The 12,356-nt window shown below is 40.2% G+C and overlaps 1 long non-coding RNA gene across 1 annotated transcript; it reads right to left on the bottom strand.

The window, feature by feature from the left end:
* Positions 1–11,294: 11,294 nt before the first annotated feature.
* On the bottom strand, positions 11,295–12,107 carry LOC132459021 (uncharacterized). Its single transcript, XR_009526077.1, has 3 exons — positions 11,924–12,107; positions 11,551–11,597; positions 11,295–11,386 (listed from the first exon to the last, which is right to left on the bottom strand). It is a non-coding gene; the product is annotated as an uncharacterized LOC132459021 (long non-coding RNA).
* Positions 12,108–12,356: the final 249 nt, after the last annotated feature.

The raw sequence follows: 12,356 nt of genomic DNA, 5'->3' as shown, positions 1-12,356 counted from the left end.
TTTATGTAAACACATTACGTAACGCCTGAGTTTTATTTTATTTTCCGATTTCGCCGGTTCATTTATGTAAACACATTTATTCTATTTTCCGATTTTTATTTTTTAGTGTCCGATTTCCGGTGTGCTGGTGGATGTTTCTGTGCGTGGATGTCTGTAGCGGAAGTTCTGTGGGTGGATGTCTGGAGCGTGTGGGTGGATGTCTGCAGTCAGACTCTCTTGTTCAAACTCGTCTGTGTTGCAGAAAATGTGCAACAACGCCCCCTGGGGTCACAGATTTCGGTCGGTCGCAGAATTCGGTGTAACACCGGCCGTCGTCGAAGCCATACGGCAGAGATTGGCCTGCCGGAGCTTAGCTGTAGGGCTAGCGCCGAGTTCCCCCCGCCGGAGCTGCTCGTCCTCTGGTCCACACAATCTTAGCGATGCTCTGATTAGAGGGGAGTGGGGAAGTGGGAGGTAATATTCAAATGTGCCCCCTTCCTATGTAGGAGGGGGCAGAGCTATACATGGGTATCATGTGACGTCACAGCGTAAAGCCGGCGCCATCTTTAGGACCGCCCAGTGACCGAAAGTAAACGGTAAAAATGCCTTTTCTGCTGTGCCGTGGGCTGTGATAACAGCAAGTCAAAAAAACCGGGACATACGTTTTATAACATTCCTAAAAACACAGAAAGGAGACATAAGTGGTTAGCTGCCATTAAAAGGGATCACTGGACTCCAGGCTGTGCAATGAACACTTTATTTCGGGTAAGTTAACTCCTTAACTGACGTTAGCTATCAAACCTAAGATGATACAATGACATGCCACCCAACAATGTTGATGTCAGTGATTCACAAAATAAGATCAGTCACAATTATTTTATCTCCGCTCATCTATATTGCATTATTCGATTTTTGGTCGAGTACCATTACTTATTTCTGGTAGAGATGTAACAAGGCTACACCAGGCACGTAACTGAAGTGTTCCGTTCGCGTTGCGTCTGATGTAACAATTACCTTCTGCTATGATCAGATGTGATGAAACTAGTTTTCTAAAACTATTTTTTGCGCGTTACGAACGTTCACTTACCCAGTGTAGCCCACCTGTTAGTCTCACACACGGTTCATTAATCTGTCTAAGGGACATATACAGGAAATCTTTCCTGCCACATGCCATCACACTGTACAATAACAGCTAAAACTCTTGTCATAATAATAATAATAATACAGTCTCAAAGCACCTTATGTTTTATCTGTTCACTTGCACCTTATATTTCTACTTTGCACTACAATTATACTGCTTATTTATACATTTATCTATGTATGTATCTATCTAATGTGTCACTATATCTCATTCTACCACTGTAGGTCAGAAGAGTGAGAATCCATTGCACCCCGACTATGTGCCAAGTTTGTTTGATTATCTCACACCCAAGCAACACAAACGAAAAATAAATAGCTACAGCAAATTTGAGCAAATCCAAGCTGTCAAAAGAAAGAGAAGGACGCATGATGTTGGACCTGTGGCACCCTGTGATGACACCTCAGCTCAGGAGGGTAGAGGTCAGACAGCTGATCACAACTACTGTAACTCCACAGTCGATGCTGAGAGCAGTGTACCATGCTCCAATGAAGCCTGCCAAGAAACTGTGAGGAAACTGACAGAAGTGTGTACTGCACTGAGGTCAGACGTTTATCAGCTCAGGGAAAAGGTTAGCAAGATATCCTTCAGCCAGGAAACCTTCAAGGACAATGATGACATGGTGCAGGACTTAACTGGAATTCCATCCTTTGCCAAGCTGATGGTTGTCTTCACTTTTGTGTCAGAGTTCCTCAAGGTGGGACCTGGACTGTCTCCCTTTCAAAGCTTTTTAATGACTCCAATGAGAATGAGACTGAATTTACCACTGCACTTTGTTTCATTTATATTTCATGTGTCAAAGCCTACTGCGGGCCGGATTTTTAACAGTACATTAAATGTCTTGCATAATAGGTTGTCTAGATGCATACTGTGGCCCTGTAAGGAACAGATTCAAATTAGTTTACCCATGTGTTTCAAAAATAGTAGTTACAGAATTTGTACATCCATAATAGACTGCTTTGAAATTTTCATTGAAAGACCTAAAAACCTAAGAGCCCGAGCACAAACATATTCACAATACAAGCACCACAATACTGCGAAGTACTTGATATCAATAACTCCACAGGGAGTCCTATCGTTTGTGTCTCGTGGCTGGGGAGGGCGAGCAAGTGACAGGTACATTACAGAGAACTGTGGCTACCTGGCCAATCTGTTACCTGGTGATTTGGTCCTAGCAGATCGAGGTTTCACAGTAGGAGATGCTGTGGGATTGTACAGTGCTCATCTCAAAATACCTGCCTTCACTAGAGGTAAAAAGCAACTGCATCCAAGTGAACTTGAGTATTCAAGGGGGATAGCAGCTGTTCGAATTCACGTTGAACGGGTGATTGGTCTTGTGAGGAACAAGTACACCATTTTACAAAGCACAATACCCATTTCTCTCTGCCAGACTGCAACTCCAGGAGAGCTTACATCTCTTGACAAGATGGTCAGAGTGTGCTGTGCTCTGTGCAACATTTGCCAATCTGTTATCCCCTCGCAATAGCATGGGTGTCACTAACATTGTTTTCCTTAGTGTCACAACGTTAAACAATTGTGTACAAATGTAAATATATCTCAATCTTTGTTTTGTAATACAAGCCTACATATGAGTTTCCTGTAAAATTGTGTCTGCTAGTTTTGCGAAGTAAACTATCAAGTGTGTGTGTATATATATATATATATATATATATATATATATATATATATATATATATATATATGTATAAACTTAGTTTGGAAATAAAAAATATTATTCATTAAAATACAAACACTTGTGATGTTTATTGTACATGGTCACATTGTGGTAACAAAAAATGTGCAATTACAATACATACATAATATATTTTCCCATCCCATTCGCTCCCCTGTCACGGACTGGTAATACTAAACTTGTTTTCTACACTCCATACATCTCCATGTCTTAGGTACCCTGGTCAACTTAAGGCAGGTCTTGTGAAAGTGCTTTCGCCTACAGTTTCCAGATTATGCAAATTATGACATCTGTGCCTGCAGGTTGACCACAGTAGCATCCCGCTTCATGTGGCTGTTTTGTGGCTGTGGTGTCTATGGGAGTACGGCGTGGTGCTGTATACCATTTCCCCAGCAGCTCAGGTAGCACCCCAGTTTTGATGAAATTCACCACTTTGCCGTAAGCATCGTGGAAGAAGAGAGGATCATACAAAATTCGCTGGGTGAAAACTTCCTGTGGTGTCCACACCAGGAAGTCACAGTAACTCACCTCTGCAATGTGCATTTGTGCCTGCACTTGAAACATGTACTTGTGGATGTGTCTCAGTGCCATGACCCCATCCTCTCCTATGCCAAGGCAGAATGAGGAATCCTTGCAGCTTTCAGTGAGAGAGCAGTTCCTGGTTTTGAAGGGGCATTTAACTCTAAAACACCATCTCCATGGCAAGTGCAGGAAACCACACCATCAGGTGATGCTCCAATCCAGGGGAGTTCTGGGTTGATGATGAACCCTGATGATGAACACCTGGAAGTCGTCATGGTGGTCTTGCATCATAGCAACATAGCTTTCCCTTGCTCTGTCCTCCTTTTGTTGACCCCATCTGACAAAGATTGGAATGTAAGATGTGTATAAAAATTTGAACATGTCTATCATGGCCTATCATTTACCAGGTGTTGCATTATGACAATTAAAAAGCATTGATTTACTGGCTTATAAACAAAGGCTTCACAAACTTGCAAGCAGTATTGTATGCAAGCTGTAAGCCTTAGAACAAACTAGACCAATTAATTCTGCTTTATGCATGGTTGTCTAGCTTGAAATTGAAATTCTCAAGAGATGCACGGTAGGCCTATGCATAGATCTCCTATGAAACTGTTCTGTAATCAATCTACCTTGTTGCCTCAGTGGAGAACCGAGAAGCACGGGATAGCAAATTCTTTTGATCAAGGATGCAGATGTGCCTGCTCTGGCTGCCTCACTGAAAACTGACGCTGTGACTCTTCCTGCCCTCTGATCAAACCATACTCTAGATTTACTTTGCTCCCTGGTCTCCTCCTCAACTTTCAAACACTGGGGAAAAAAAGTTAGTGACACATGACTATTTAGAGATTAACCTACCACTGATGTGTTCATATTCACTAAAACTTATTACGTTCAGGAAAATCATCCATAGGACTACTTTCAAAACGGAAAGGCTTATCAAGAGGAAATATAAAGAGGTAGAAATATAAAGAGGTGTACCAATACACAGCCTGACCATTAAGGATATTAAAATACAATGTAATAAAATTGAAGTAGGCCTATGGCAAACTAAAAGGAGAATGTTTATATTGTTTACCTGTTCGTTAGATGTAGATCATCAAAGACCTTGGTACTCTCAACCAGCAGCAAGGAAAAGTCCATCTCCAGCTGGGTGCTTGAGTACAGGGTGGAAAGAGGAGTTGGCAAGTCCAGTTGCATCACCTCATCGCCCTCAATGACAGAGAGGATGGCACTCTTCTTTGGTTTGGACTCCCGCAATTCACTATTATGAAGCGCCTCAAAGAATAACTGGCAGTCTTTATCTGATGGTCTGATATCAGGAAGACCAGGACCTTGATTTTGGCAGCTTGAACATGGCTCTTGTTTATGAGAGAAACTGATGTTGCAGATCTCTTCATATGGGACCCCTCTGACAGAGTTCATACTTGTCTGATCCCAAGCACAGGGCTTCTCCGTGCAAGCCTGCCCGTTTTTAATATCAGCAGCAGCCAACACAGAGTACAGAAGAGCTGCTGCATGAGAGCAGACCTCTCCTAGGCCTGCCTTACAGGTGCAATGAGCCATGAGTACTGTCCCATCCTCTTGGACTGTGATCCAGGGATGTGTTGGGGTCACAGAAAGGTTTTGTGAATGCTTCACCTTTAGTTTGGAACACAAATCGGGAATTATAAGTTAAGCAATATAGCCAGATCAATGATGTTTAAGTTATACATAGCATTATCTAAGAAGGGTGGCCTTTTCCTTCACATCAAAAAGGAGGACACTTTACATACATGGGGTCACGCAAGCAGATATTTGTTTGGTATGATCCGGTTTTAAATTTTAATATGTTTTTCACACCAGATTAAATAAAGGTGCATACACATACTACTAATTAACTAATATAGCTAATAATTAATATACAAGATATAGCTCATGACAACGAGCACTTCCAATTCAGATTACATAGGTCTAATAAACATCATACAGAAATTGTTCTTAATGTTTATATCTGGATAGTGTATGTAATATGTTTTCGCTAACAAACGTAAGGTCAGTTTTAAAAAACGAAACACCATTGGCAATTGTTAATTATTATCCTAGCATTGTAGTAAACACATATCTTACCTTTCCTGTAAAAAGGAACAGCTTCTTCATCTCCAACTCGAGGATCATTCACCCATCCTGATTTAAAATACATGTAATCTTCCGTGCTTTTGTATGCCCTGAGGGACTCCCCGGTGTATGGTTTGTGGATTGTGGACGAGGTAAATGTAAATGTCGCCAAAAGACATGTTGGGCAAGATAACGACAGATTTCAGCAGGGTCAGTAGTTGATTTGGAAGTAAATATGGATCAAAACCTAAAATATCAATTTTTTGGGAATAGCGTTGCTTTTCTTTATCAGAGAGATGAGAGATCATCTGATTAACGTTAGCAGAGCCCGTTTCTTTGACGTTAACGGTAGCCAATGCAATTTCCCCTGGAATCGGTTGTTGGCGCGATGGTCCTAAAGATGGCCGCCACAACAAAAAGGTAATGTGATTGATACCCATGGATGGAGAGAGTTGCGACACGCTATGATCTCGCCGACAGGGTGGTCACGTGGTTGTCACGTGGTTTATGCAAGCCTCAATAGTTGAGAGGGGTCTGGCTGCAGACATCCACCCACACGCTCCAGACATCCACCCACACGCACTTCCGCTGCAGACAGAAACATCCACCCACACGCCGGAAATTGCGTGCTGGTGGATGTCTGGAGCGCGAGTTGCACATTATTCAACAGCGCCCCCTCGGGTCACACTTTTCGGTGGGTCGCAGAATTCGGTGTAACAACGGGACTCACTGCACGCCACGAAGATGTGACGTTCGGCTCAGCTGCACTTGGAGGTTATGGTAGGTGACTATTCAATACACAGCGATACAATTATAAATGCACGAGACTTGCATTTCTTTACCAATCTATTAGTTTCATTAAGTTTAGATTTTTTCATCAAACAAATAACAGAACGTTACACCAATATGAAGCATTTGTTGTTTTATTCCACACTGACGGTGGCAAACGCTAGCTAGGTGTCATTTTTGCAAGATAGGCAAATGTTTTTTGTAAACGTTGTGTAGCCTATAGTGGGTCTTATTAAACGATTTTAGAGATTTGTAGATGTGTTGGGAGCATAAACGATTTTAAGATTTGGACTTTTGACAGTCATCTGTAGTCCAAAACAGAGTTAAGTTGCAATAAAATAATTACCACGAATTGAATTGACGCAGCTCGTTTTCGCTTTAACTAGAGTTGCACCTATCAGCTGTTCATCTCCGCAGCGGTGGCTGAGAAGTGTGATATCATTCAATAGACAAAATCGATCGTTCAATATTCGATCTGCCTGTTTATTTCATACAATCTGTTTATAACTAAGAGATTATAGCTTAGTTCAGTTAAAAGGGGTAAAAGAGATGAAAAATGTAATAAAACAGATAAAAGTTAATGAATTACTGTTATGTAATAGCCTACTATCCTGTCTCAGATTCTAAATGTTCAATGTCCCCCAGTCAATAGGGTGCTGGGGCTCGGACAGTTCATAAAACATATAATGACAGAGAGAAACAGATGTAAGGTACAGTATGAGGTAGAAATATATCTCATCATTACTTATATGCCAATAATAGTTAAAGTTGATGCTCTGAAGGGACAATAATTGCTGCACACCCCTAATAAATGTTAAGTTTTTCTATTTCAGCCTTTTTCGTCTACACTACAACCACTACTTAATTACCGGCCTTTAAATAGTTTGCTGTGCTGTGAGAATTTATCGTCTTTGATCTTAATTTTTTCTACAATTACAACATCAATTGTTAAAAAAAAAATCTGTCTTTTGTAGATGCATCACTCGATTTTTAGGGATGATTCAAAGCCAGAAGTCAAACGCTGCACAACTTGCTGCACACTTTTCCACTGCCCCCTATGCCCAACTTTTTAACCAACCGTAAACACGAAGCTTCAGTGCCACCTGGAATCCCACATAAAACATTCCATTACATTTAAAGGTGATATATGTATGTGTGTAGAAAGAATATAAGAATGTATGTGTATATGTCTGTAGACAATATTTATGAATGTTTGTCTGCTTACTTTTATAAGTCACTGACTTATTTTCCTCTATCTTTTGCCTGCATTGATCTTAGACACAAAGATCAATGATAATTTCCCTGAATCTTCCACCATTCAGTCATGACAATAATCTTTTGTAAAGAATGTGCCATCCTCCAAGGTGTGATGGTCTTTCATTATTTTAAGTATTTAAAGAGGACACAATTATTCTGGTGTTCAACTCACTCAGTGTTCAACAGTTTCAGGTCCTCCTCTCTGTAGACAGACTTACCCCCTCCAGTTATGTTTCCCACCACAGTGCCGTTGTTGTCTAATTTGATGTGTTATTATCTGGATGGGCTTGTCTGCAGTCCGGGGTGTAGAACCTTACAGTTCCAAGTCTTAGTTTAAGTAACTAACTGGTTGCAAAAATAATATAATTGAATATAAAATTATTCCAACTTGGTGGCATTTCATTTTCCATTAAACAGGGGCCACTTGACAACATTGTGGCTGGATGCGTCAGAATGCAGGTTTGCTCAGGGGGAAGGTGGTCGAGCCCGCATTTCCGAATATGGACGCAAAAGAACAGCAGGAGCTCCTGGAAAGGATACGTTCTTCAACTGATGAAGAAGAAAAGTATCCCCTGCTCTTCACATTTGATGTTCAGGAAGACATGGAGGTCTTCCTTAACATGGCAGCTGAGGAGGATCTTCGGGTCAACGCCATGTTTCTGGGTCGCTGGGTGGACAGCCAGTGACATTGCTGTGTGTGTGTGTGTGTGTGTGTGTGTGTGTGTGTGTGTGTGTGTGTGTGTGTGTGTGTGTGTGTGTGTGTGTGTGTGTGTGTGTGTGTTGAGGTTCTGAGTTCAGTTATCTGTTGAGTGTTCTTAATAAAGTGTTATAACGTTTACAATGTATTGATTTTTTGTATGACTTTACTTATTCACTTTGGTAACACACAGAGCTAAGTTAAAACACAGACTTGAGTTTGTCGTATTTAAATATGGGCAAATAAGGTGATCCAGCAGCACAAGGTAAGACAATATTATCGACAATTAGAGCCAGATATTAAATGGCTCTAATTGGTTCAGAGTAAGAATTTAGGAATGCAAAATGGGAATGCAAAATGCAAATGCTAATAACAAATGATAAATTATGTTGGAATGCAGTCGAACCTTATGATGTTAAGACAACAGAATGTAACATAGCTAGACCTAATATAAATATGTCAGAAAAGGTGAAGCTAAAGGGGAATTGTTCTAACTATTCCTGTCCACTCATACATAGTATTTAAAATAATTATTAGCCTCAATCTCTGATGCCCTTCAGCTTTACAATACGAGTATCAGTTTGTGTCCTATCAAATATTAAATTGAGATGATTGCAGTATAACACAGAGGGAATTCTGAATAAGGTGTGTGTATTTACAGAAAGAGAAGAGCCATAAGCTCCAGCTTAAAGGCACCCAGTGCAACTTTCGAGGCTTAAAAATAAACATTCAATTTCTAGTCTTTTTTACACGTAGTAAGTTTCAATAACTCCATACCATTACATACCGACATTTAAGCAGCAAAGATGAGACGTCGTTGTGTGGTGAGAACTGATACAAAATCGATAACAACAACAATGCCGCCATTTTCTTTATTTTTTGTAACCTACAATAAATAAAGCAGGCTTCCAGTCAATGGAAAAATGGCTTCTCCCCACCGGCGATTGTTGTTGTTTACGATTTTCTATCAGTTCTCACCACACAACGACGTCTCATCTTTGCTCCTTGAATGTCGATATGTAATGGTATGGAGTTATTGAAACTTACTACGTGTAAAAAAGACTAGAAATTGAATGTTTATTTTTCATTGAATGTTTACATAAAGTTGCACTGGGTGCCTTTAAAGTCAACAGCGAGTGTCAGGTCTTCTGTCCAAAACCGGAAGCGTTTATCCAATTTTATAACTTAATTTATTTCGTTCATTTATGTAAACACATTACTTAACGCCCGTTCATTTATGTAAACACATTACGTAACGCCCGATTTTTATTTTATTTTCCGATTTTTATTTTTTATTATCCGATTTCCGGCGTGTGGGTGGATGTTTCTGTCTGCAGCGGAGGTGAGTGTGGGTGGATGTCTGGAGCGTGTGGGTGGATGTCTGCAGCTAGACTCTCTTGCAATAGTTCCAAACACGCCGCGCTGTCAATGATTTTCTATGGGGCGACAGCAGAGATTTCAATATTGAATGGTAAATATGAATGAAAAAAACACATACAAGTATTTGTCTGACTGTTATTGCATTATTTTATATTTGTAAATGTCAGTTTTACATTTAGAGTGGTTGGGGGACAACTGAAAGCTATCTATAAGTATTACTTAGATACATTTTTAAGTTTGAGGGAAAGCTTCACGTTCGTGTTAGCATACTGGCTTAACCTTAACTAACCTTACATCTGTATTGAAATCAAAGTATTCAAGATGTTTTACCATGATAATTTTAAGATATAAGCCACACAAAGTATCAAATATATTAAAGAATAACAACTCATTACGCTTGGATGAATGAAATAGTATTTTTTTTTTATAAACAATTAGTGTGACAACAAGAACAAGTGAGTGCGAATGTGTGAACAGATTCAACAATGGACACAGCAGGGAACACTATATACTTCGGGCAAACCATTAACATATAACGTTGCAAATATACTATACTTTATGCCATTACAATACTTATAATAGCCCTGAGCAAATTCAAAATTGGTTTAGATCAATGGTCATACCATGGTTGGCTGTGCAACGTGTGGATGCTCCAATCGGTCCGAGAAGGGTTACCACATGTATGGCTTCCCCAAGGACCAAGAGAGCAGGAAGAAATGGATGGCAATTGTCAGCCGTCAAAAATTACAAGTGACAGGGTTCAGCAACAGTCAAAAACGATGTAATGTAAGTAATGTTCACATCACTTGCTAGCATTTCAAAGGGCATAATAATTCTATGACTTTTCAATGATATTTGAAGTGCAATGGAAACTGATTTTACATGCCTACCTATAGGTACACTTTGAAGATGACCAATTCACTGCCACAAAAAGAGAAGGGATGTTGATGTTGAGGCCCGATGCAGTCCCAACAGTTTTCATTCAGCGCCCTAAGCCGAAGAGGAGGAAACCCCCTTCTGTGAGGGTGCCTCCAGAACCAAGTGCAACGGACCACACATATTGCGCCAAATTAAAATTCGGTATGATCCATGCAGCTAACAATATTCCCCCTTTCATGTAATTCAAGGATAGACTACACTCCCATTGAGATTACATAATTCATATTTGTACATTCAGTTTAAAAAACAACCAGAGGTTAGGGATTCTCTGAGGATTTGCACACAATGTAGATAATCGACACATTTCTACCCAATTAACAATTGGCGGTAGATCCGTTCATACATTTTATTGGTTTCTGATTGTGGCAGATGATTTAATTCATGTTTTGCTTTAATTAATTTTCTTACATTGCCTTACATTGGAGATGACAGTAGTTGCAAATGCAAAGGCAAAATACATATAACAGCAACATTACCTTGTAATTGTCACAGAGATTGAGGGAGAAATTGAGGTGGATTTCAAGAGCGATGAAAAGGACATGACAGCAGACAGAGAGAGCAATCAAGAGGCCACTTTGCCAGGGGCAGGTGATTCAGGGGCAGGTGATTCAGGGGCAGGTGATCCAGGGGCAGCTGCTCCAGGGACCAGACTGCCAGGGACTGATGGGGCAACTGTGGAGGACCGAATAAGGCAACTAGAAAAGGAAAAATTAATGAGAAGGAGAGCAGAGAGGGCTCTTGTAAAACAAAAAAGAATCCATTTGGCACCAAGAAAGAGAAACAATTCAGTCAACAAGAAGTTAAAACGAAAAAGCCATACAGGTTAAATTCACCGCCCATCATAATCAGCATTGTTGAAGCGGCGGCATCTGTAGGGCTTCATGTGCTGAACATCACCCTTCCCAGGATATAATTAAACAATCACACTGTTATTTCTACTAGCTATCGCATCATAAAACCCGTCCTTAAATCAACCTAAATGATCCTAGTAATCCAACATAAATAACTAACTAAATAAAAGTTAGATTCACTACCGAACTTCGTAATTGTTGGTGTAGATACCTTCACATGGCGAAGTCGAGCTCACAAACCAGCAGGCAATCGGTCGTCTACCAAGATAAAAATATATATAATTACGCTGTGCATATTCAAATAAATACCAGTATATGCATCATAAAGGACCTCTAATACAATAGACAGTTGACAATTCAAAAGAGGTAGCTATTTAATCAATTTACCCCTGGAGATACCTTCACAGGTGGTGAAGTTGAGCTAACAAACTAGCAGGCAATCGGTCGTCTACCAAGATAAATATATAGGCTATATAATTACGCTGTGCATTTACAAATAAATATCAGTATATGCATCATAAAGGGCCTCTGATACAATATAGACAGTTGACCATTCAGAAGAGGTAGCTATTTAATCAATTTACCTCAGAAGTTACTCAACGGCCAGCAATGGAAATGAATGATCTCCTACGCCGTAAAATGGTTGTTTGGAACTATTCAAGGCTCCATACCCTGGAAGTAGGCGCTACAACGGAGTCCAATGGAAGTGTCGCCACTCTGTTATATCTACCACTCTGGGAGGGGGCACCGAAACTGACTCGCTCGTTTGGTAGCTGGGGGCGGGCTGCTTCCAGAAATGTGTATCTCACTCAAAAAATCATGTACGGACTTATTTCAAAGTTTGTATGCGCGTGGGAGCACCATCTACCCACAACAACACCCCAAATCCCAGGAAAAGTGCTGTTTTCATAATATGTCCCCTTTAAAAAATTTGAAAACTCAGTTACTGTGTTTTTTTTTTTGAAATGCAGAATAAATGCATTTTATTTTCAAACTCAAAAAGAATCGTTTGAAGAA

The sequence above is a fragment of the Gadus macrocephalus genome, chromosome 6 (assembly GCF_031168955.1).
Source record: "Gadus macrocephalus chromosome 6, ASM3116895v1".
NCBI classification, from domain to species: domain Eukaryota; kingdom Metazoa; phylum Chordata; class Actinopteri; order Gadiformes; family Gadidae; genus Gadus; species Gadus macrocephalus.
This window is presented reverse-complemented; position numbering and strand designations above follow the sequence as displayed.